The sequence below is a fragment of the Bos taurus genome, chromosome 29 (assembly GCF_002263795.3).
Source record: "Bos taurus isolate L1 Dominette 01449 registration number 42190680 breed Hereford chromosome 29, ARS-UCD2.0, whole genome shotgun sequence".
NCBI lineage: Eukaryota > Metazoa > Chordata > Mammalia > Artiodactyla > Bovidae > Bos > Bos taurus.
This window is the reverse complement of record NC_037356.1, coordinates 203,474-226,067: the sequence shown is the minus strand read 5'-3', so window position 1 is coordinate 226,067 and position 22,594 is coordinate 203,474. Positions and strand designations below refer to the sequence as shown.

At 38.2% G+C, this 22,594-nt stretch overlaps 2 long non-coding RNA genes across 2 annotated transcripts; both read left to right on the top strand.

Moving 5' to 3' along the window:
- The first annotated feature begins 2,137 nt into the window (after window positions 1-2,137).
- LOC132344235 (uncharacterized) lies at window positions 2,138-8,790 on the top strand. Its single transcript, XR_009493412.1, has 3 exons — window positions 2,138-2,380; window positions 4,057-4,237; window positions 7,639-8,790. It is a non-coding gene; the product is annotated as an uncharacterized lncRNA (long non-coding RNA).
- Window positions 8,791-9,202: 412 nt separating this feature from the next.
- Window positions 9,203-20,611, top strand: LOC101905316 (uncharacterized). Its single transcript, XR_001495387.3, has 4 exons — window positions 9,203-14,762; window positions 16,007-16,235; window positions 19,176-19,221; window positions 20,370-20,611. It is a non-coding gene; the product is annotated as an uncharacterized lncRNA (long non-coding RNA).
- Window positions 20,612-22,594: the final 1,983 nt, after the last annotated feature.

The window sequence follows — 22,594 nt, the reverse complement described above, 5'->3', positions numbered from 1 at the left end:
TTGTTCTTTTAGGCCTGCAAGGAAAACGCCATACGAAAAGAAGAAGTTATAGTAAAAAAAAAAAAAAAAAAAAGAACTTTCAAAAATAGTATCCTTGTCGAAAATACTTCGTCAAAGGAATAATGGTAAAACAGAAAATCTTCCTTTGTTGTAGAGAAGTTTACTTTGAACACATCATTTAGAAACACTGTTGATAAAGTTATCCTTTTGATAAAAATCTCTTCTTTTAAGAAATGTCAGTTTTTGTTTTGCTACAGAGATTTATCACCTCTGTACACTTGGTGTATTTATACATATTTTAAGGACATTGTGAAACAGTATTGTTTACGTGTAGGTCAAAGAACTAATTAATTACGTGAACGAACTGAATGACTTAACTCAGTCGTCTGAGACTGTTTCTGAGGATGGTGACGTGCTTTACGAATTCTATGTTGTAAGTAGAACCTCTCAAAGTGGGGTGTAAAGGTAGGACTGCAGTGTAAATGTTAACGGAAAGCCTGTCTGTGTATATGAACACCTTTTCAGTACAGCTCTAGAGCCAGGGATATGCTACAGTGCTGTGCATCTCAGAAGTTTGTTTTGCATTAAAAGGACATGAAAGTGAGTGTATACTCTGAGCCACAGGCCTATGATACTCTTACTCACTGTACCTTCTGTTGACTCTTCTTCTTTCCTGTGCCTTCACCCACGGTCAGGTCAGCATCATTTTCCTCCTAGAGTAACTGAAATAATCCCAGGACTTCTTTCCCTGCCACTCCACCTGGCAGAACCTTGGTCTGCACAGCAACTGTAATTATTGCCTATTTTTAAACATTCAGGTCTCATCATTCTACCCCCTTGCTTCAAGCCCAACCATTGCCTCTCTTTGCTGCGTGGTTAAAGGTCACAATTGTGTGGTTCCATCTGGTTTTAGTTGTCACTCTTCTTCCTACATGAATTCTAGAATCAGCTTGTCAGTTCCCTAAAGTCTGCTGGTCTTAACGTTTTCATTTTCCTTCAGTTCAAAATACTTTGTACTTTCTCTTTTCATTACCTCTTTGATCCAAGGGTTATTTAGACCCATGTGATTTAATGTCCAAATATTGAGAATTTCCCAGAGATCCTTCTGTGCTCTTGTTTCTCATGATTTGTTAGGTGCATCCAGAGGGGCTCTGGGGCTAGGGCTGATTATTTTCTGCCTTGGAGGCAAGACCTTGTTGACTACCCTGTTCATTCTGCTGGTACCTAGAAATTTTCCAGCCTGGCTCATGAGAATAGATAGAATTCCTGGGACTGAGTGAGCACCAGTCACAGGTTCCTATAGTCTGATCAGATGGTTTCTTCCTGGTCTCAGGTGGTTTCTCCCAGATGAGCTCTGTTCCTTCCTCTGCTGAATACCCAAGGGGCTCCTCCTCAGATCTCCAAGGTCCTTTTTCTCTCTATTCCACTCTCGCCTCTCCACGGTTCTGATCTGTGATCTCTGCCCACTTTGGTTCACCAGACTTTCAGCTTCATCACCTACTATCATGGAGTCTGGCTAACTCAGCTTCCATTCCTTCTCCCCGTGTTGGGGCCTGGAAATTCTCTCAAGGCAGTGAGCACAGACATTCCTTAGGCTAACCTCATGTGTTTCCAGGATCATTGTCTTTCATTCCCTGAAGTCCTTTGTCATGAAAATCATTGTTTAATGTATTTTGCCGGCACTGTTTTTGCTCACTCCACTCAGGAAGGTAAATCAGTAGCTGTTCACTCTGTCTTGGTTAAAAATGTAATGGCAGCTGGAGACTGTCCACAGGGTTGTTTTCCCTACTCTACTTACTACTTCCTGCTCATCTTTCATTTCTCAGTGTGACATCTCTTCCCCAGGGAAATCTTTCCTGGACCCAGTCTATGTCAAGTTCTGTTATGTGATCATAGAACTCTCTTTTCTTAGAGTATCTATATGAGTTCATAATTATTTTATTTGTCCTTGTCTCCTACTAGACTTCAAGCTAAACAAGACCCAAGGGCATCTGTTTTATTTGCAGAGCTTAGAATAATATCTTCCACATTATAGACCCTTAATACTTGTTCAGTGCATGGATGAGTGAATGTGAAAGGCACAGTCCTTTATACTCAAAAATTCCTCACATAATTTTTTGTTTGTTTGTTTCTATCTTTGTTTTCTTCATCATGCAGATTCTGTTAGCTTGTTGAAAGTTCAGGATACAATTCTTTTGCATGAAATATTAGTAGATTTTCAAAGAAGCCAAAGAAGCCACTGTGAACTACTTAGAGGAGAATTTTACAGAATGAAAAGTGAGGTTTGTGGGCTACAAAAAGAGCTGTCAGAAACCAAAGAAGTGAAATCACAGTTAGAGCATCAGAAAGTGGAGTGGGAACAAGAGCTCGGCAGCTTGAGGTACTGTACACCTCGCTTTTAAAGAAATATTTGAACTATTGTTTACTTTAATACTGCAGAGACATAGATGTGTTGTAAGGACTAACTTATCCTCTAGGATTTTACAGAGGAGAAAGTGTTACTAGTATTGTGAAGTGTGAAATTCTTGGAAATAATATAGCAGGTTCTTAACAGTGAAAGCTTCTAATAACTTAATGTATAATTTTCCAAATCATCATTTTCATGAGCATACAGAAGCCCACCATAATGGAAACCTTATTACACGTTTACAAAAGCAACAGTTAGAACTGGACATGGAACAACAGACTCGTTCCAAATTGGAAAAGGAGTATGTCAAGGTTGTATATTGTGACCTTGCTTATTTAACTTATATGCAGAGTACATCATGAGAAATGCCAGGCTGGAAGAAGCACAAGCTGGAATCAAGATTGCTGGGAGAAATATCAATAACCTCAGATATGCAGATGACACCACCCTTACAGCAGGAAGTGAAGAGGAACTAAAAAGCCTCTTGATGAAGGTGAAAGTGGAGAGTGAAAAAGTTGGCTTAAAGCTCAACATTCAGAAAATGAAGATCATGGCATCTGGACCCATCACTTCATGGGAAATAGATGGGGAAACAGTGGAAACAGTGTCAGACTTTATTTTTCTGGGCTCCAAAATCTCTACAGATGGTGACTGCAGCCATGAAATTAAAAGACGCTTACTCCTTGGAAGAAAAGTTTTGACCAACCTAGATAGCATATTGAAAAGCAGAGACATTATTTTGCCAACAAAGATCTGTCTAGTCAAGACGATGGTTTTTCCTGTGGTCATGTATGGATGTGAGAGTTGGACTGTGAAGAAGGCTGAGTGCCGAAGAATTGATGCTTTTGAACTGTGGTGTTGGAGAAGACTCTTGAGAGTTCCTTGGATTGCAAGGAGATGCAACCAGTCCATGCTGAAGGAGATCAGCTCTGGGATTTCCTTGGAAGGAATGATGCTAAAGCTGAAACTCCAGTACTTTGGCCACCTCATGCCAAGAGTTCACTCATTTGAAAAGACTCTGATGCTGGGAGGGGGCATATTAGGAGGAGAAGGGGACGACAAAGGATGAGATGGCTGGATGGCATCACTTACTTGATGGACGTGAGTCTGGGTGAACTCCGGGAGTTGGTGATGGACAGGGAGGCCTGGCGGGCTGCGATTCATGGGGTCGCAAAGAGTCGGACATGACTGAGCAACTCATCTGAACTGAACTGCAACTGACTTTCAGTTGTTTTTCACTTTTTTGTATTCTATTTAATACTGCAAGGAACACCTTTTCTATAAATTCATTTCTACCTTTCTAATTATTTTAAATGTGCATTTTCTTAATAATATCGTATAATTTGTTCAATGTATGAGAACTTAAAAATGGTCTGTAATCTATATTTATAAACTATTCTTAGGAAAGTTTATATACTTTACATTCCCACCTGCAGATTCACGAAGTAGCCATTTTTCTCAAGAGAAAATGAAAACAAAATTTATACAGTTTTTTTCTTAACCCTTTGTCTGAAAACAGTGACCATTTTTAAGTGTTTTCATTGTATTCCCCCCACATTTACTACTTTAAACATTGTGAAGACGGAATGAAAGTTATTGCAGCAGTGAATAATCTCATGATTTTCTAAGAAGAGTTTTAAATTTTGCAGATTCACTTTAAAGCAAGAAGAGAATAGAAGAAATGCCGAGATGTTATATGAAAAAATGAGGGAGCATTTAAGAAGAAAAGAAGACCAATATAGTAAAGAAGTTAAAGTGAAACAGCACCTAGAACTCACTTTCCAAGCAGTAGAAGTGATAGTGAAGACTGACAGAAATAATCTGAATAAGGTAGAGTAATCTTTGGTAAAAATTTCAAATTTCTAACATGATTTTATCAATATTATTTATAATATCCCCTTTTTAAAAAATACCATTTATTTAGTGTCATTTTGTTTAGTGTTATAGGAAATTTTAGGTTAATTGTTAAAAACAAAAGAAAAGAAATTCAAAGTTCCCAAAGTAACAAGGCCAGAAATAAGAATTGTATGATCCTGACATGCTGGGTGCACTTTTTCGAGCAGAGGGAGGAAGAGGTCACATCAGTAGCTCACACAATAGATCCTGAGAAACCACAGGGTTGAGAATGGTGTAGAAACTGGAGGTTAAGCTCTCAGCCCACCTCAGGCAACCAATCCTTTAGCCTTGACAGACCATTCATGAGTGAATAGGTCTAGAAGAGAAGGGGCGCTGGGAGGGACCATCGTGCATAATTTTACACCAAGTTGCCTCTGGCCTTCAATCTGGTAGGTGGCTGAGGGTCGTGGACCCCCCTCCCTCTGTGCCCGTCAGCCCTCCAGTCCACCTGGCCCATGAACAGCTCAGAGCTGGCTCCAGCTTTCCCAGCTGCATTCTCCCTCACAGCAGAGTCCTCAAGGACAGGTGTTAACTGGCATCCTTGAGAGGTGCAGGAATTTTTTTTCCAGCAGTTGGTAGAAACCAGACACTCTTGAAGTTGGTTGTCCTTCCTTCTGCAGAGTTCTTGAGTGGCATCTCACAGCAGAGAAATTTGCTTGCACACCCGATGTCCCTCTCAAATATGGACTGGGTCCCATCCCCGAGGTCCTAGCAGCAGATCTGCCACAATGAAAAGCTCTTGGGAAGAGCTCGGGAAAGTAGTATTTGTAATTCAAATCCATTTGTCTAGAGCAGTCAGGTTGTGACATACGAAGGCATCCAAGGAGAGGCCTTTAATATTTTCCATAGGAATTGATCTCAAATCTTTTGTGACTATCTCAGAGGAGCCAGCACCCTGATTGTGGTTTAGGCAAGGAAGACCATGTGTGGTCCACCATCGACTGTGCTACCCAACCAAGTCCCTCTGCTTTGGAGTGAACGTGTCAGTCACTCCATGCACCTCATCAGCTTCAGTGTCTGAATCAGAGTCCATTCTTGGCTCCACTGTCATTTCTTTAACCAATACCCTGTCAACGACCTTTTCACATCATTTACTGGTTTTCATTTTGTAAAAACTACGACATTAGTTGTAAAAACACTTTTGAACACTTTAAAAAGTTCTTTATTTAGAATAAAGTTATAAAAGTGCCTCCCCCGCACCAAGGGAAAACAAAACAAAACAAAAAAAACTCTTGCTACCAATTAAAGATATTCTGGGTTTTAGTAATAATTTCACTTCCTCGATTGATCATTAGGTTAGTTTATCACTTCCCCTAATGGTAAGGAGGAAACTATAGGCAGTTTAGAGACCACATTTTGGATGTGATTCTTCTACTCGTGAGAAAATGAGCACTCTGCTCTGTGAATGTTCTATTTCAGTACAATGAACTTTTAAAAACAGTGATAGATATGGCATAATATATATTTAGTGATAGTTATTAAGTGTTTTTCATTGTGTTTTCCCCATCTTACTATTTTAAACATTATGGAGAGATAATGAAAGTTATTGCAGCAGCAAATAATCTCATAGTTTTCTAAGAGCTTTCTAAATTTTAGCTTATTTACCATTAGTGTATGTACCATGAATGAAATAGGAAGCTTATTTTGTATTGATATGTTTGTACTAGAGACATGTGGTTTGATGTAAGAAGACTAGTAGAGTCCAAAGACCTGGAGAAAAGGCTGCAGCTTACTCATATTTTTAACTTTTTCCTTTCTAGAATCATTACAGCTAGTGAGTTAATTAGTGTTTGTAGAAGTGCCTAGTACAGTTTTCAATAGGTGTAACTCTTGTAATTGCCTATTAAAATGTTAGAAGGCAGCATATTCTCAAGGAAAAACTTTTTGTACAAAATTTAGTCTATTTATACAGAGTTAAGACTCTTACTGTGAAGTAGATGTATAGGAGGTATCAAATGCAGTGTTTATAAACCTAGCAAGTGGTGTTGTTTATTGAAGTATAGTTAATTAACAATATTCTGGTAGTTTCAGGTATACAGCACTGTGATTCAGATATATATGTATATGTGTGTGTATATTATATAAATGGGGCTTCCCTGCTGTCTCAGACTATAAAGAATATGCCTGCAATGCAGGAGACCTGGGTTCAGTCCTTGCGTTGGGAAGATCCCCTGGAGAAGGTGGAGAAGGCAATGGCACTCCACTCCAGTACTCTTGCTTGGAAAATCCCATGGGCAGAGGAGCCTGGTAGGCTGCAGTCCATGGGGTCACTAAGAGTCAGACACGACCGAGTGACTTCACTTTCACTTTTCACTTTCATGCATTGGAGAAGGAAATGGCAACCCACTCCAGTGTTCTTGCCTGGAGAATCCCAGGGACGGGGGAGCCTGGTGGGCTTCTGTCTATGGGGTCGCACAGAGTCGGGCACCACTGAAGCGACTTAGCAGCAGTAGCAGCAGCAGCATGGAGAAGGAAATGGCTGCCCATTCCAGTAGTCTTGCCTGGGAAATTCCATGGACAGAGGAGCCTGGCAGGCTATAGTCTATGGGGCCCCAAAGAGTTAGACATGACTGAGTGACTAATTCACATACACACTCACTCACACACATGCTCATGTGTACACACATATTCCGTTTCAGATTCTTCTTGCAGTATATTAAGTGTAGTTCCTTATGTTGTACAGTAGATCTCTGTTGGTTATTTTATATCTACTAGTGTGTATATGTTAATCCCAACATCCTAATTTATCCCTTCCCTACTCTTCTTTCCCCTGTGGTCACCATAGGTTTGTTTTCTGTGTCTGTGAGTCCCTTTCTGTTTTGTGAATAAGTTCATTTTAGATTCTACATATAAGTATTATGGTGTACTTGTCTTTGTCTGACATCACTTAGGGTGATAATGTCTAGGTCCATCCCTGTTGCTGTAAATAGCATTATTTCATTCTTTTTTATGGCTTACTAGTTTTCCATTATATAAATATTCCACATCAGATGCAATTTTTAAGTGTAGTCAGATCTATGAATCTTTTATTTTAAGACTTCTGGGTTTGTTTTAGTTTACAGAGAAGCATTTCCAGTTCTGAGCTTCTTGAAAATACTCTTGGGATTTATTTTTGACTTTCATGGATTCATTATCTTCCATTAAATTTTTGAACCTTTGGGAATTTCTGCTTGTATAAAGTCTGAGGATTGTATTGAACCTTATTTTTTCCTGTTGGAGACACACTTGGGGCAGTCTTTTCATTGTATAAACATACAAGTTAGTCTTTCATTTCAGAAGAAATCATGGAATGTCACTTTACTGTACTAGCTAAACATCTCCTTTGTTTCACTTAGGTTTATGATAGTTGTGAAGAAACAAAAGACCTGTTGCACAAAAAAGCACATGCTGCAGGAGGAAAGTGCCATGCTAAGACTGGAGATAGATGCACTGAAAAATCAGCACCAGGAAAAGGAAGAAAACTATTTTAAGGTCATTGAAATTCTCAAAGTAAAGAATGATTATCTTCAAAAGGCAATAAAACTGAATGAGGAAATGTTAACAAAGACTATATCCCACTATACAGGCCAGCTTAATGCTCTGAGAGCTGAGAATACAATGCTAAAATCTAAGCTGGAGAACGAAAAAGAAAGTAAACAAAGACTGGAAACGGAAGTGAAATCCTACCATTCTAGACTGGCTGCTGCCTTATATGATTATGATCAAGGTCAGACCTCAAAAAGAGATCTGGAACTTGTCTTCCAGAGAGCAAGAGATGAGTGGTTATGCTTGCGGGACAAAATGAAGTACGATGTGGCTAATCTAAAAGATAACAACGAGATGCTTTCCCAGCAACTATCTTCAGTGGAAAGTATCTTCAATAAGCTGAAAATCAAGCTGTATCACATGAGAGATAATCTTAGAGAAAAGACTTTGATGTTAGAACATGTCCAGGGAGATCTAAGCCAATCAGAGTCTCAAAAGCAGGAAATTGAACACATGTATCAGAATGAACAAGGCAAAGTGAATACATACCTTGGAAAGCAGGAATCCTTAGAGGAGATATTATCTCAACTCCAGAGTGAAAACATGTTGCTCTGGCAGCAACTGGGTAATGCACGAAACTGAGCCGACAGTAAAGAGAAGACGGTCTTTAGCATCCGAGACCAGTTTCAGCAGATCGTGAGAAAACTTCAGGCCGAATATGAGAAACAATGTCTGATGCTGGAGAAAAGAAACAAGGAGTTAATCAAGGAATGGAATCATTTAAAAGAGAGAATGTATTGGTACAAAAATGAGAAAGCAGAAGGAGAAGTGAGCATCCAGAAGGAGAAATAATTCTCAGACTTCCTGAAAGAAAGTTCAGAGTGATTCTTGATTCTGGCTAAATGTTGAATCTAGTTGAATAGAAAAAATACACAGGCTGTGAAACTATGGTCTCTATCTAAACCAGCCTAAAAGCATGCCTTGTATCCAGCAAATAAAAATTAGACCAAAGAAATCCTTTACTTTGAGTAGGGACATCATGTCGTTTATGAAATGTTAAGAGATTTAGTTCTAAATTGTTAACCTAGACAGGTACTAGTAATTTACTCTTTATTAAGGTAATAATTTTAATGTTTATGTTACCACATTTCAGTATCATAACAAAGCAGATAAATGAAATGCTCAAACCTGAAATGAATATTTCAAAATGAAGCTTCAGTTACCTGGATTATCTTGATAGTCAATTCCAGGTTTCCCAGAGGCTGTATTTTATATATCGTACTTTGGCTTCAGTAGCTTGTCATAGCTTTTTGTTATATTTGTTTGTACAATTTTATTTTTATTCATGTCAATTTGAGTTAATATGGGAAACATTTTAGCCTTGAATCATTTATTCTTAAAGCCTCTCAACTCTTCAAATGCATCTACTTATCATTAAATCATAATTTGTGACTCACGTGGTGAGCTTTAGCAAAACTATTCTTGATTTAATCTTCCCACTGCTATTTATGATTTACTTAACATTTTTTACAAACAATTTGCTCATAATTCCCATTTTAAGTATCAATTACTATGATTTGAATACAAGCTTGTCCTCTAAAAATGAAGGATGGCAGGATTCATGAGCAGCAGGAATGGAGTGAGTCAGGGAGAGGGTTGTAGGAGCTGCGGTCTGGAGGCAGATAGAGGCCAGGTTATCGAGGCCCCATGAAGGCCATGGGAGCAACCTCATTTTTTAAATTGCAATTTTCTTTTATATTGGAATATGGTTGATTTACAATTTTGTGTTAGTTTCAGGTGTACATCAAGTTGATCCAGTTATTCGTACACTATATCCATTATTTTTCAGTTCCTTTTCCCAGGTAGGTGACTACAGAATATTGAGGAAAGCGGTTAACCAAAGGCAAAGGTGGGGAGGAGGGATAAATTAGGAGTTAGGGATTAACATAGACACGCTGCTGCTGCTGCTGCTGCTAAGTCACTTCAGTCGTGTCCGACTCTGTGAGACCCCATAGATGGCAGCGCACCAGGCTCCCCAGTCCCTGGCATTCTCAAGGCAAGAACACTGGAGTGGGTTGCCATTTCCTTCTCCAACGCATGAAATTGAAAAGTGAAAGTGAAGTTGCTCAGTCATATCCGACTCTTTGCGACCTCTTGGACTGCAGCCTACCAGGCTCCTCCGTCCAGGCAAGGGATTTTCCAGGCAAGAGTACTGGAGTGGGGTGCCATTGCCTTCTCTGATAGACACACTACTAGATATAAAATAGATAAGCCACAAGGGAATGGCCTCATTTTTCTGCTGAGGTAAGAATCTATTGGAAAGATCTGAGCACTGGTTGGAATATGTGAAAATCTCTGAGTTAATCAAAGCTTCTAATAAAAAAGGAAAGGAAAATGTTTCCACACTGTTTCCACAGTGTGGAATTTTCCATCACTTTTCCCACTTACACACTCATTTCTTTCTGGACGTGAGGTAGTGAAGCTCTGCAGATTTATTGGGAGGGGCAGGGCATGGACAGTGGGGCCACATGCTTTGTCTGAGTAACTTAATATCAGGAAGGCTGGAGGGTGGCCCCTTTTGTGTCTATAACCAAAGTCAGTGAGGAGGAAAAATAAGGTGAGTTGCTGTCTGCGGTGATAGTTTTCAAAGTCCATATGTTGGAGTTATCTATTATTAACATAACATAATAGTAAAGTGATTTGATAAACTCAGTGACAGAGCATCTTATGGGGCAGTTGTGAGACAACTTCAACAAGAACTGGATGATGGTGTAAAAAAGCAGTCTATGTCAGAGGCTTCACTGAAAGTCATGTCATGTTATGGTGGTAAGTTAGAAGCTGAGGCACAGGATTTGAAGAACAATTGTGAACTACTACAACTACGTCTACTCACAAGTCAGGTATGTATGAAATTGAATGTGTTAACAGTTAATATGTAGGATAAAGTGTTTTAGAACACTCATTTTCATGGTCAGCTTTCTTCTGTATTTTTGTTACAAGTAACTTACTACAATTTTCTTATCTTTATAATGCACTCGTTCCTTAAACTCTGACTTTCATCCTACCATTTGCATTATATTACATTTTTCTTATATTATTTACCCTTAGGAAAGTCGAGAATTGTGCCTCATTATTCACATAAGTTGAGAGCCTTTTTTTTTTCCCTTTGAAACAATATTTTATAAGTGATAGCTGTATTACCATGATGAGCCTAGCCAGAGTAAAATCAGAGGATAATATTAGTTTAATGGAATGTTCAGAAAATTATCATTTCTCATCTTTCCTTTTATGAATGGCTGTAGATTTCTGTATATGTATATGTTTATGAAGTTTAGGCATTGAAGTTTAGTTGAAGTTTAGGCATTGCCTTCTTTCCTTTTCATTTTAAGGATATTGTAAAAGCATTGAGGTACTCAGATGGTGTAGAATACGTACATCCAAACTAGAGAATTAAGAAGATTATCTGGATCCTGCCATTGGATTTTTTTTTAAAGCTACTGAGATATAATTGACATATCATGGAATTCACCCACTCAGCATGTGTAGTTCAGTATCTCTTAGTCTAGAGAGGTGTAACCGGTGACTACAGTCAATTTTAGAGCATTTGCATCACCCCCTAAAAGAAACCCTGCATCCCTTAGCCACCACCCATGGCCTCCCATCTCCCTCAGACCCAGGCAACCCCCAGTCTAATATCAGTCTCTGTATACATGCCTGTCCTCAGTATTTTATATAAATGGAATCATGCTCCTTTGGGATTAGCTTTGCTCATTTGATGTCATGTTTTCACAGTTCATCCATGTGATAACAAGTATCAGTTCTTCCATTTTTGTTGGTTGTCAACAATAAGCTAAGCCATGTATCCATCGTCACTTGATGGAGCTTTGGGTTGTTTCCGCTTTGGGACTATTAATAATGCTGTTGTGAACATTGATTTCCATGATTCTGTGTGCACATGCTTTTATTTCCCTGTGGTTGGATCTTACCTCAAAGTTAGCTGACTTTTTCACCTTTTCTTGGCCCTTGCTCAGACTGTCCTTTCTGTCTTTACAGTTTCTTTTCCTCTTGGGTAGTCCTTCATTATTTCAGACCTGGCACCCAGTCTCTCCTCCTTCATGGAGCTTTCGTGACTGTCCAGCTCTTTGAGCCTTTTCACATCAGCACTTGTTACCTAGTCTCTGAGGAAGAGTTTAGCCCCTAGTTTTACATTGTCGACATTTCTTCCATGAGGGGGAATCTTGGCTAAGTATACACTGGTGTAACAGGGAATATTTATTGATATGCACAGCACTTGTCTTGCATAAATGGACAGTAACAAAGGATTACAAGAATGAGGCATTTTTTGTTGTTGCTGTTCAGAAAAAAATGTGCGGATCATCTCTGTAAACTGTTAGGAAATGGGATTTCTTTAACTTTGCAAATAATTCTCTTTGGAATGCAATTCAAATTAGCAAAAAGTCTTTGTACTTCTGAAAAAGGCTTATGGGATTAGAATCCATATTTATAAGAGTTATTAATTGGAGTCTTATTCTCACAGTCTTCTTTTGGGAGGGACTTACTGACTTAGCCCTAGATAACTCAATACAGTATCCCTCAAACTTCTTTAAAATCCTGGGTAATTAAGATGGGGGGAGGAGTAAGAGACATTCTACTAAGAGGTGACTTTTGGTCATTTTATGAAGAAAGATAGAAAAACATTTCCGTAGAGCAATAAAAGAGTGTAAAATCAAGTGCAATTTTTGTGTGACAAAGATGGCAGTGAAGAATATATTTTGTGACTCTTGATGGTTTGAACTTCTTTCTTGATTCTCTGAGTAATCTCTGCTCCTACATTATACAATACAGATACCATTGCATTTATTTGATCCTGGGTTTGAGTTAGGCTGTGCTTAGTCCACTTTCTTCACTAGCAAACAGTATCTTTTTATTCTTGAAGACTGATGATTTTCCAGCAGAGCTGGAAACTGCATCTCCAAAATGTCTGCACCTGGATGCAAAAAATCAAGTTTTTCAACAGGAGTTATTATCTATGAAACTAATGCAAAAGAAATGTAAAAAACTAGAGAGAAGAAAAAGAAGTTGGAGCAAGAAGTAGTGAACCTCAGAAGTCATATAGAAATGAATATGATAGAACATAGTCAAGTAGAACAATATCAAGAGGAGATTGAAGAAAGAGTGAGACAGAATCTCATAGAGAAATGAAAAGAAGTCAACCTATTTTTGCAGGTTAATTTGTTGATCTGTCATATGCTTGAATTCACTTTCACTGAACATTACATTTTGGATCTATACAGCTTATGTGTTTCATCTACCTCCCTAAGAGCAGTTAGTTTTGTAGATTTCTGGAAGGAAGGGAGGCACTTGTTTTCTCTTTAAATATTTCAGTTTCCATCACAGTTATCACTAAATTGATCTTTCAGAATGATTCTCACTCAGATCAGATCAGATCAGTTGCTCAGTCATTTCCGACTCTTTGCGACCCCATGAATCACAGCACGCCAGGCCTCCCTGTCCATCACCAACTCCCGGAGTTCACTGAGACTCACGTCCATCGAGTCAGTGATGCCATCCAGCCATCTCATCCTCTGTCATCCCCTTCTCGTCTTGCCCCCAATCCCTCCCAACATCAAAGTCTTTTCCAATGAGTCAACTCTTCGCATGAGGTGGCCAAAGTACTGGAGTTTCAGCTTTAGCATCATTCCTTCCAAAGAAATCCCATGGCTGATCTCCTTCAGAATGGACTGGTTGGATGTCCTTGCAGTCCAAGGGACTCTCAAGAGTCTTCTCCAACACCACAGTTCAAAAGCATCAATTCTTTGGCGCTCAGCCTTCTTCACAGTCCAACTCTCACATCCATACATGACCACAGGAAAAACCATAGCCTTGACTAGATGAAACTTTGTTGGTAAAGTAATGTCTCTGCTTTTGAATATGCTATCTAGGTTGGTCATAACTTTCCTTCCAAGGAGTAAGCATCTTTTAATTTCATGGCTGCAGTCACCATCTGTAGTGATTTTGGAGCCCAGAAAAATAAAGTCTGACACTGTTTCCACTGTTTCCCCATCTATTTCCCATGAATTGATGGGACCGAATGCCATGACCTTCATTTTCTGAATGTTGAGCTTTAAGCCAACTTTTCACTCTCCACTTTCACTTTCATCAAGAGGCTTTTTAGTTCCTCTTCACTTTCGGCCATAAGAGTGGTGTCATCTGCATATCTGAGGTTATTGATATTTCTTCCGGCAATCTTGATTCCAGCTTGTGTTTCTTCCAGCCCAGTGTTTCTCATGATGTACTCTGCATATAAGTTAGATAAACAGGGTGACAATATACAGCCTTGACGAACTCCTTTTCCTATTTGGAACCAGTCTGTTGGTCCATGTCCAGTTCTAACTGTTTCTTCCTGACCTGCATACAAATTTCTCAAGAGGCAGATCAGAATCCTTTTACTTATAAGACCAATGGGTAAAAAAGAAGATCATTAGGAAGAAAAGAAAATATTGTGGTTTAAAACTGGTACCATCCTCTTGAATTATTCTTAAGTCATCTTGTTCAATTTTTGAAATTTTAAGTTGATCCTCTTATTCTTTGAATTATCAGATTATATAATTACTACTATATCAGTGATGCCACTTTAATTTTATAATTCAGATTTAATTCACTTCACATTAATGATAATTCTTTTAAACTTCTGCTCTTTTTTTTTTTTTTTTTTTATCTTTGAAATCACTCTCTGAATCACTGTCTCAAAACTAAAGGGAACAAGTATAATTTTCCAGGTTAATGATTATTTTTAAAATGTTATCTTTTTCAATTTGCCTTAGACACAAGCTGAATTTCAACAGATGGAACTCAGAATTAAAGACTTGGAATCTGAACTCTCCAAAATGAAAAGTTTGCAAGAAGATTCTAATCAAGCAGAGTTGGAAAAATATAAGCAACTTAACCTAGTAGAATGTGAAGTTAGAAAGTCATTGGAAGATAAACTAGACAAGTAAGTCAAAACAAAGAATCAGAAAAACTAAATTTAGTTCATTAATTTGTCTCTAAAGCCTAATTTTTATAGAGTGGGGTACATGAGATTAGTAGGAAGTGAAAGCTAACTAGATGGTCATGGCTAAGGGGGTGCCTTAAGACAAACTAGTAGTCCTGTATCAAGTTTTTCCACACTATGTAAAGGCATACTTATGAAATAGGGGGAAATTAACACATGGGTTAAAGGTAGGATAAATCACAAAGTGGCTAAAAGTAATATAGAGACCTGACTGAGAGGTCTGGAGAATGGAAAGGGCAGATCCCACCTGCAGTGCCTAGTACAGGTTTCCCCACTATCTGAAAGCAGAGCACTCCTAGGCAGCCTTTCAAAAGCCAAAGCAGCATAAAGCAAAGAAACAGGTACCCGAGGACACATTCTGCTAGTCGATACATAAAATGAATATGCACAAGTGAAGCACAGGTCCTCCCAGACAAGGTTTTGGGCTGTGGGGACTTGATGCTGAGATGTGGGGAGTGGCTTCCGGGGAAGGAGCTCAGTGGGGCCAGTCTCCCTGCTTGGGGAGTGCGATGCCTCTTGCTGTAAAACCATACACTGATCACTGTTTAGAGTTTTGGCTTTTTAAATGAGACCAGAAATTGTCTTCAGATTTTTTTTTCTCTATCATCAAAAACAGGTACTGACATAGGCCCTTCGTAGAAGTGAAGTAACATAAAGTGAACTTTGGAAAAGCAGAGGATACTTGTAATTGATCCTGGGGCCGTTTTAGCTCTTTTCAGTCTCACCCTTTGACTTTCTCATCCTCCCTTGATATTGTGGCTCTAAGTGATACCTCAGAGCCAAAAGCTTAATTTCTCCGAGGTCGTGAGTGAAACTTGTGTACAATGGTGGTGAAAGAAAATGCTTGAAAGTGGCTTTGTGGGATGGGGTGTTTCTTCATCCCTGAACTGTTTCCTGGAGGCAGGTGTATCCCAGAAAGCAGCAGGTGTCACTGTGAGGCCACCTCCCTTTCTCTCTGATGCCCTTTCTCTCCTCTCCCAACTGTGACTTGTTACTTGAGGAGCCCTAGACACATGTGTACTTCTTTAGAATAAGGTTACAACTATCACTGTTTACAGGAGGTCTGCTCTGTGTTTTCAGTGCTCAAACAGTTTATTGAGAATTCCATTTACTATATGGCAACTTTAAAAATGCAGATAATTTAGGGAAACATGAGTAAAGTTGGTGTTTTCCATCTTCCCCAGGACTCATGAGAGGCTGGCAGTGATCAGCACCAAACTTGAGGTGAAGACGGAGCAGAACACATCTTTACTCAGATCTCTTAGCACGAGGCCAGTCCTGGAACCCCCTTGTGTTGGAAATTTCAATAATCCTTTAGTGCTCAACGGAAATCTTACTCCAAGAGCAAACGTAGGGTTTTCTACCTCAATTCCATGCCCTTCAAATAACAACATGGAGATTTTCTTGACTGAGGTTAGTTTTATTATCTTTTGTTCATTGGGTTTCAGATTCCTGATATGAATGATCCTTGTTTTTAATTTGGTGAACTTCTGAGTTGTTTATTTGACTTATGCAAACTAAGTAAAAGCTGTCATTAACTGTGCTAATCAAGGAGACATTTAATGATATATTTTTTTTTGTCCTAGATCTCTTGTTTTGAAGAGATACTTTTTAAATTTCTTGAAAAGCTGCATTGAAATTCTACTTTAGAAATGAAATCTTATTGCCTAGTAACTGAAAGTATACTTTAAGATGTTTGACTTACTTTCTAATTGATTTCACTTTAGCAGTGGTTCATAATCATTTCCAAGCTTTATTGTACCCACCACAGTTTATCTACCCCTAAGCATAAGTGACAATGGCAACCCACTCGAATACTCTTACCAGGAAAATCCCATGGGCAGATGAGCCTGGTAGGTTGCAGTCCATGGGGTTGCGAAGAGTTGGACATGACTGAGTGACTTCACTTTCACTTTTCACTTTCATGCATTGGAGAAGGAAATGGCAACCCACTCTAGTGTTTGTGCCTGGAGAATCCCAGGGATGGGGGACCCTGATGGGCTGCTGTCTATGGGGTTGCACAGAGTTGGATACGACTGAAGTGACTTAACAGCAGCAAGCATAAGTGAATCACTGGCATCTAAACAGTAACCATATATAGATGTGTTTTTATTTGAAAGAATCCTAGATAAATCCTTTTTATGAATTAAACAAACTTGTGATCCTAAATCAGAAGATTAATTTCTGGTTTTAGATTAACATTTTTTGTTATTTTTTTGTACAAGAGTATGTCTTTAATTGCTATTTTACTTATAGAATTTTGATTTAAATTTCTAAAAACTGTCTTGCTGAGCAGTTATAGAATGTTTCTAAATTTGTAGTTAATGCAAACATTTAAAAATTATAAATGAAGCTCGCTTTATCTCTATCTTGACATCATCTGGATGAATGGTATCTAAGATAGTAATGATGCAGAGTCTTGAAATTGTAATCAGTTTTTATTGTGTAATCATTGTGGTTAAAATATCCATTTCAGTCTGTGCACATGGGCTTATCATTTTGATAGTGTTTCTGTGATGTTGGTGATGCAAAGACAAGTAGCCCTTGTTAAATGCAGTCTCAACCTGTTTTCTCATTTGACATCTTGCCATCATAGAAGAGCAACCTAAAGTTTCTTCGACAGCACTGCGGCTATGTTGGGTCTTAGTACTTGAGAGCCATGAAACTGGAGGACGTGCTTTAGCTGTGCAGTCACAGCAGGCCTCTAAAAACTTCTTCCCAACTCAGATACTTCCCCATGCAGGCCTAAGGGGAGGAAGCAAATGCTTGACCCCCATCCTAGACACAGGCTGCTTACTGCAGACCAAAGTTCATGGTGCTGTGGGCACATAACATCTTTTCAAAGAAGAGATTTGGAACCAAGCAAGCACTTCTTAGTTCCTTGTCCCAAACTCATCCATTAGATAAATCTCCTCTCTTCTCAAATGGAGGGTAGGAATATAAGTCCTCGCCTTGAAACTTCAGGCTGAGGAAATGAAATTCAACTATAATTTTTGACCAGACTTAGATTATAATTGAGATTACACTCATACTTTTTGTATAAACTAACTAATGATGACTGCTTGGATAGATGTATGCTAGACAGTAAAGAGATATCTGTTTCATGTTTTAAATTTTGCTCTAAATAACCCCAAATGTGGATAATTCAATGCTGACTGATTTTAGTTAATCAGGTTTTATCTGGAGGAAATGAACATCCTTTTAAGGACAAATCTCTTCAGTTTAGGCCTGCTTGATTCAAATAAAGATTTTCTCCTTCAAGTTCCCTGTTTAGTTTTTAAAAATATATTTATCATTTCTAAATTAACTATATCAACTGCTACAAATAGGTGTTTGCTATTGGTTTATTCTTATTTATGCATTTAAAGCACATAATTTAGTTAGAAAGTCATGTCATGCCACAAGTGGGTTTTAATTATATAAGAAGGATTTATGTACTCATTTTGTCCATGTTATAATTAAAAATCTGTTTTTTCTTAACCTGCAGAAGTAGCTGCCACAGGACTCAGTAAGAATGGCATTGGCTTTGTTACTTCTTTTGTAGAATTTGGAACTTTGAGTAAATCAATGAGTCTCATACCTTACAAAAGTTTTTTTCTTCAAATAAAACAACCTTTCTTCTAAAAAAAAATCTTATGCGTGGAACCATGTTATATAAAATGGAGACAAGTATAGAACCATTTAGCTAAAGAGTGGCCAGAGTTCCTGCAGCTGTGACTTCTCTGTTCCTCAACCATTCAGTGACCCCTGTGGGACCTTCCCCTTCTATGGGATGGAGTTTGGAAACTAACACTTATGAGAGAATCCTTCTCACTAAACATCTTCAGAATTAAATCTTGCTGGCACATTGTTTTCTTGTATATAATTTTCTCACCTTTCTGTGTTTTTGTTAAATGGAAAAGTTTAAAGAAAATCACAGATGTGTTCTCCTTATTAACATTCAACTCAAACTACTTCCTCCATTTGAACAGGATCCTCACCTAGAAATCAAAATAAAGTCTCAGAAGTACATATATAGGCCAGGAGCTTTTAGGGGAGAAGATAGTCATCTTGTGGGTCATTCTGAGGATTATGGGTCATTCCCTAATTCTCTGAAATTGTGTGTACTTGATAGACGTATTTTATTGTACTTTTTATCGAATTAATGTAAATAGCATTCCATATGTGCGTTCTCTGTTATCTATAAGCAGAATAAGTAGGAATTCATTTTCTTTTTTTATATGATTATTTTTTTCTACTGAAGTAATCTTCAGGTTAAGTCTAGTCTCTAAAAGTATTATTTAAAAGTCACATTTCATAAGTTATAAACATATAGCTTGTTTATCTTAAAGATAAATATTTGACTTATTTCAGATGCAGCGGGAGTTGGACAGGAGTATAGCTAGAGAACTAAGAGAAGGTATGTTGCCAAAATGTATGAATTAAATTTAGACATTGATTTCTGAAATACACTGTAAACAATAAATGGCGTCTATTACCATTGTTTGGATAACACATGCTATGTTAAATATTTTTTATACATAGCTAATGAAAAATGTGAAAACATGAGCAGTCATAGTGAAAAATATCCTTCTTCATTTATTCATCATGTACCATAGCTTGAAAACAGTCTCTGAAGGTCTGTGTATTTCTGTTTATTTCTAGTTGTATCCTTCTTCTACTTGCTCTATCCTTGTGGAGCTATCTTCCTACACCCTGACACTATTCTCAGAAAACGTGGCTTTCATCAACTTCTCAAGTGTCTGGTAGTGGTTAAGGCTAGGAAACTCAGACTCAAGCAGTCACATTTGTGTAGCTGTCACTTGGTGGGTGACTTTAAAATTTCTCTGTCACTAGATACGTCACAAGTTTATCTTTTATCCTCATGCTCCAAACACCCACATCAATTTGGGTCCTGCCAAAGTAGTTGGCCTTATCTCATTACCTTACTCTGCCACTTAGCTCTGCATCTAACCAGCCAGACTGTGTAGGATCCCACAGATTTGCTTGCTCACCTCCGGTCTTTGTACATGTTTCTCCCCTCCATCTCTTGTACTTTTTCCTGTCCTTCAGGTAGCTACATACATATCACCTCCACCAAAAAACTGGCAGTACTGACACAAAGCTGGCTTCCCCTCCTGAGTGTTCCTTGCGCCGTCTTTTAAATCTTAGTATTTGTAACTCTGTATGGAAATTGTGTTTGTTTGTTTTTCTAGCATAGGGATATCGTTTTTCAGGATGGACTGGGTCATCTTCATCTTGTAATTCCAGCGCTTGTCACAGAACCTTTACATGAATACATGAGTATTCATCAATTCACTCAATTGCATGAGTACATGAATGAAGAATGAGAAAACCAGGAGCTCTGATACTCAGCCCCACATGCGACCATACGCAGATTATAAAGTTGTAATCTTGATTAGTATTTTATGTTGTGCCTTCTATAGATGTATTTCATTTTTCAGAACACTAGGAAAGGTCTCAGGTTTTGTTTGTTTGTTTGTTTTACTAATCTTAGTTAACCCAAGTATTTTAGGTAAAAAATATAATTCTTTCCTTTTCTTTCAGTTGATGCTCAGTTTGCATCTGATGCCTTTAGAGTGTCTTCTTGAGGATCTACAGATGGGTCAAATGTGTGTGATGACCTACTTTTGTAAACAGAAGAACAAGATATACAGATTTGGAAGGAAAAATACATGATTTAGAAAGATAAATAGGCAAAGTTTCTCTACTGGACCGTTTCCATGATATTTCATTCTTTCCCATTAAACATGATGAGAAAATCTTTATTAAAGGAAAATATTTTTGTATTATGTGTGTATGATGAAAATTTATATAGCATTTTAAGTGATGTTTCTCTGCATCTAAGTTACTTTTTAGTAGATTTAAACATCAGCGCTGTTGAATTTTCCATATTCTAAGTGATAGTGTTAGTCAATTGATTCTGACTCTGTGTGACCCCATGGACTGTAGCCCACCAGGTTCCTCTGTCCATGGAATTCTCCAGGCAAGAATACTGGAATGTGGAGCCATTCCCTTCTCCAAGGGATCTTCCAGATCTTGGGATCAAACTGAGGTCACCTGCATGGCAGGTGGATTCTTTACCATTTTAGCCACGCCCTTTACAAACTCAGACTGAGCTCTAATACCAGCTATTTAAACAGCACCCAAACAAGCAGAATTGCCATTGATATTTAGTGGTGCTGATTGATAGCATTTTTGTATTTTCCAGTTTTTATCACTACCTAAAGATTTAGATACTGCTGTTATGGCTTCTGTCAATGTTTTGATGTGTTACAATTGGTAATATTGGCATAAAACTTACTATGTGTAACTTTAATCACAGATTCATAGGCCTTTCCTCATGGAGAGACAAGATTTGCCTGAGCTTTTGCCTTTTAAATGAATTAACTTTTTATAATTTTTATTCTTATTAGAGGATAATTACTTTACCATATTGTGATGGTTTCTGCCAAACACTGACTTGAATTGGCCATAGGTATGTGTATGGCCCCTCCCTCTTGAAGCTCCCTCCCCATTCCACCCCTTTAGGTTGTCACAAAGCACCAACTTTGGGTTCTCTGCACCATACAGCAAATTCCAAAAAGACACATGTACCCCAGTGTTGATTGCAGCACTACTTACAGTAGCTAGGACATGGAAGTAACCTAGATGTCCGTCAACAGATGAATGGATAAAGAAGCTGTGCATCATTCAACTATAGAAAGGAATGTATTTGATTCCCTTTTAATTGACTTTTGATTTACTTTTCGAGGCAGTGTTAAAATTAGAGAAAGTTCCTCTGGATAAATAAGATTTGCCTAAGACTTTTCACCTTATTTTTACCCATCTACCAATCTATCTATTTTTGCTTTGCTTTTTGGGAAAAGTCTTGGAAGACTTTTTTTTTTTTTTTTTTGAGAAAGCACCGGACAAACAGACATTATCACAAAACTCCCCTAACTCCCATATATCCTCCTAAGGTACCATTTATCCTTCCTAAATGTTATTTGTTCTCCCATAAGTACCTCGCCCAAGTCACCTATTATTCAGAAGATGCCCTTTTCTCTTACTCCCTATCATTTATTAAGTAGTATATCAACACCCAGTAATTCCATTAATGCTGAAGAAGCTGATGTTGAACATTCTATGAAGACCTACAAGACCTTCTGGAACTAACACCAAAAAAAGATGTCCTTTTTATTGTAGGGGACTGGAATGAAAAAGTGGGAAGCCACGAGATACCTGGAGTAACAGGAACATTTGGCCTTGGAGTCCAAAATGAAGCAAGCAAAGGCTAACAGAGTTTTACCAAGGGAATGCACTGGTCATAGCAAACACCCTCTTCCACCTACACAAAACAAGACTCTATACATGGACATCACCAGATGGTCAATACTGAAATCAGATTGATTACATTCTTTGCACCCATTCAGGTATGACCTAAATCAAATCCCTTATGATTATACAGTAGAAGTGGCAAATACATTTAAGTGATTAGATCCAATAGAGTGCCTGAAGAACTATGGATGGAGGTTCATGATATTGTACAGGAGGCAGTGATCAAGACCATCCCCAAGAAAAAGAAATGCAAAAAAGGCACAATGGTTGTCTGAGGAGGGCTTACAAATAGCTGAGAAAAGAAGAGAAGCTAAAGGCAAAGGAAAAAAGGAAAGATATACCCTCCTCAATATCGAGGTCCAGAGAATAGCAAGGAGAGATAAGAAAGTCTTCCTCAGTGATCAATACAAAGAAATAGAGGAAAACAAAAGAATAGGAAATACTAGAGATCT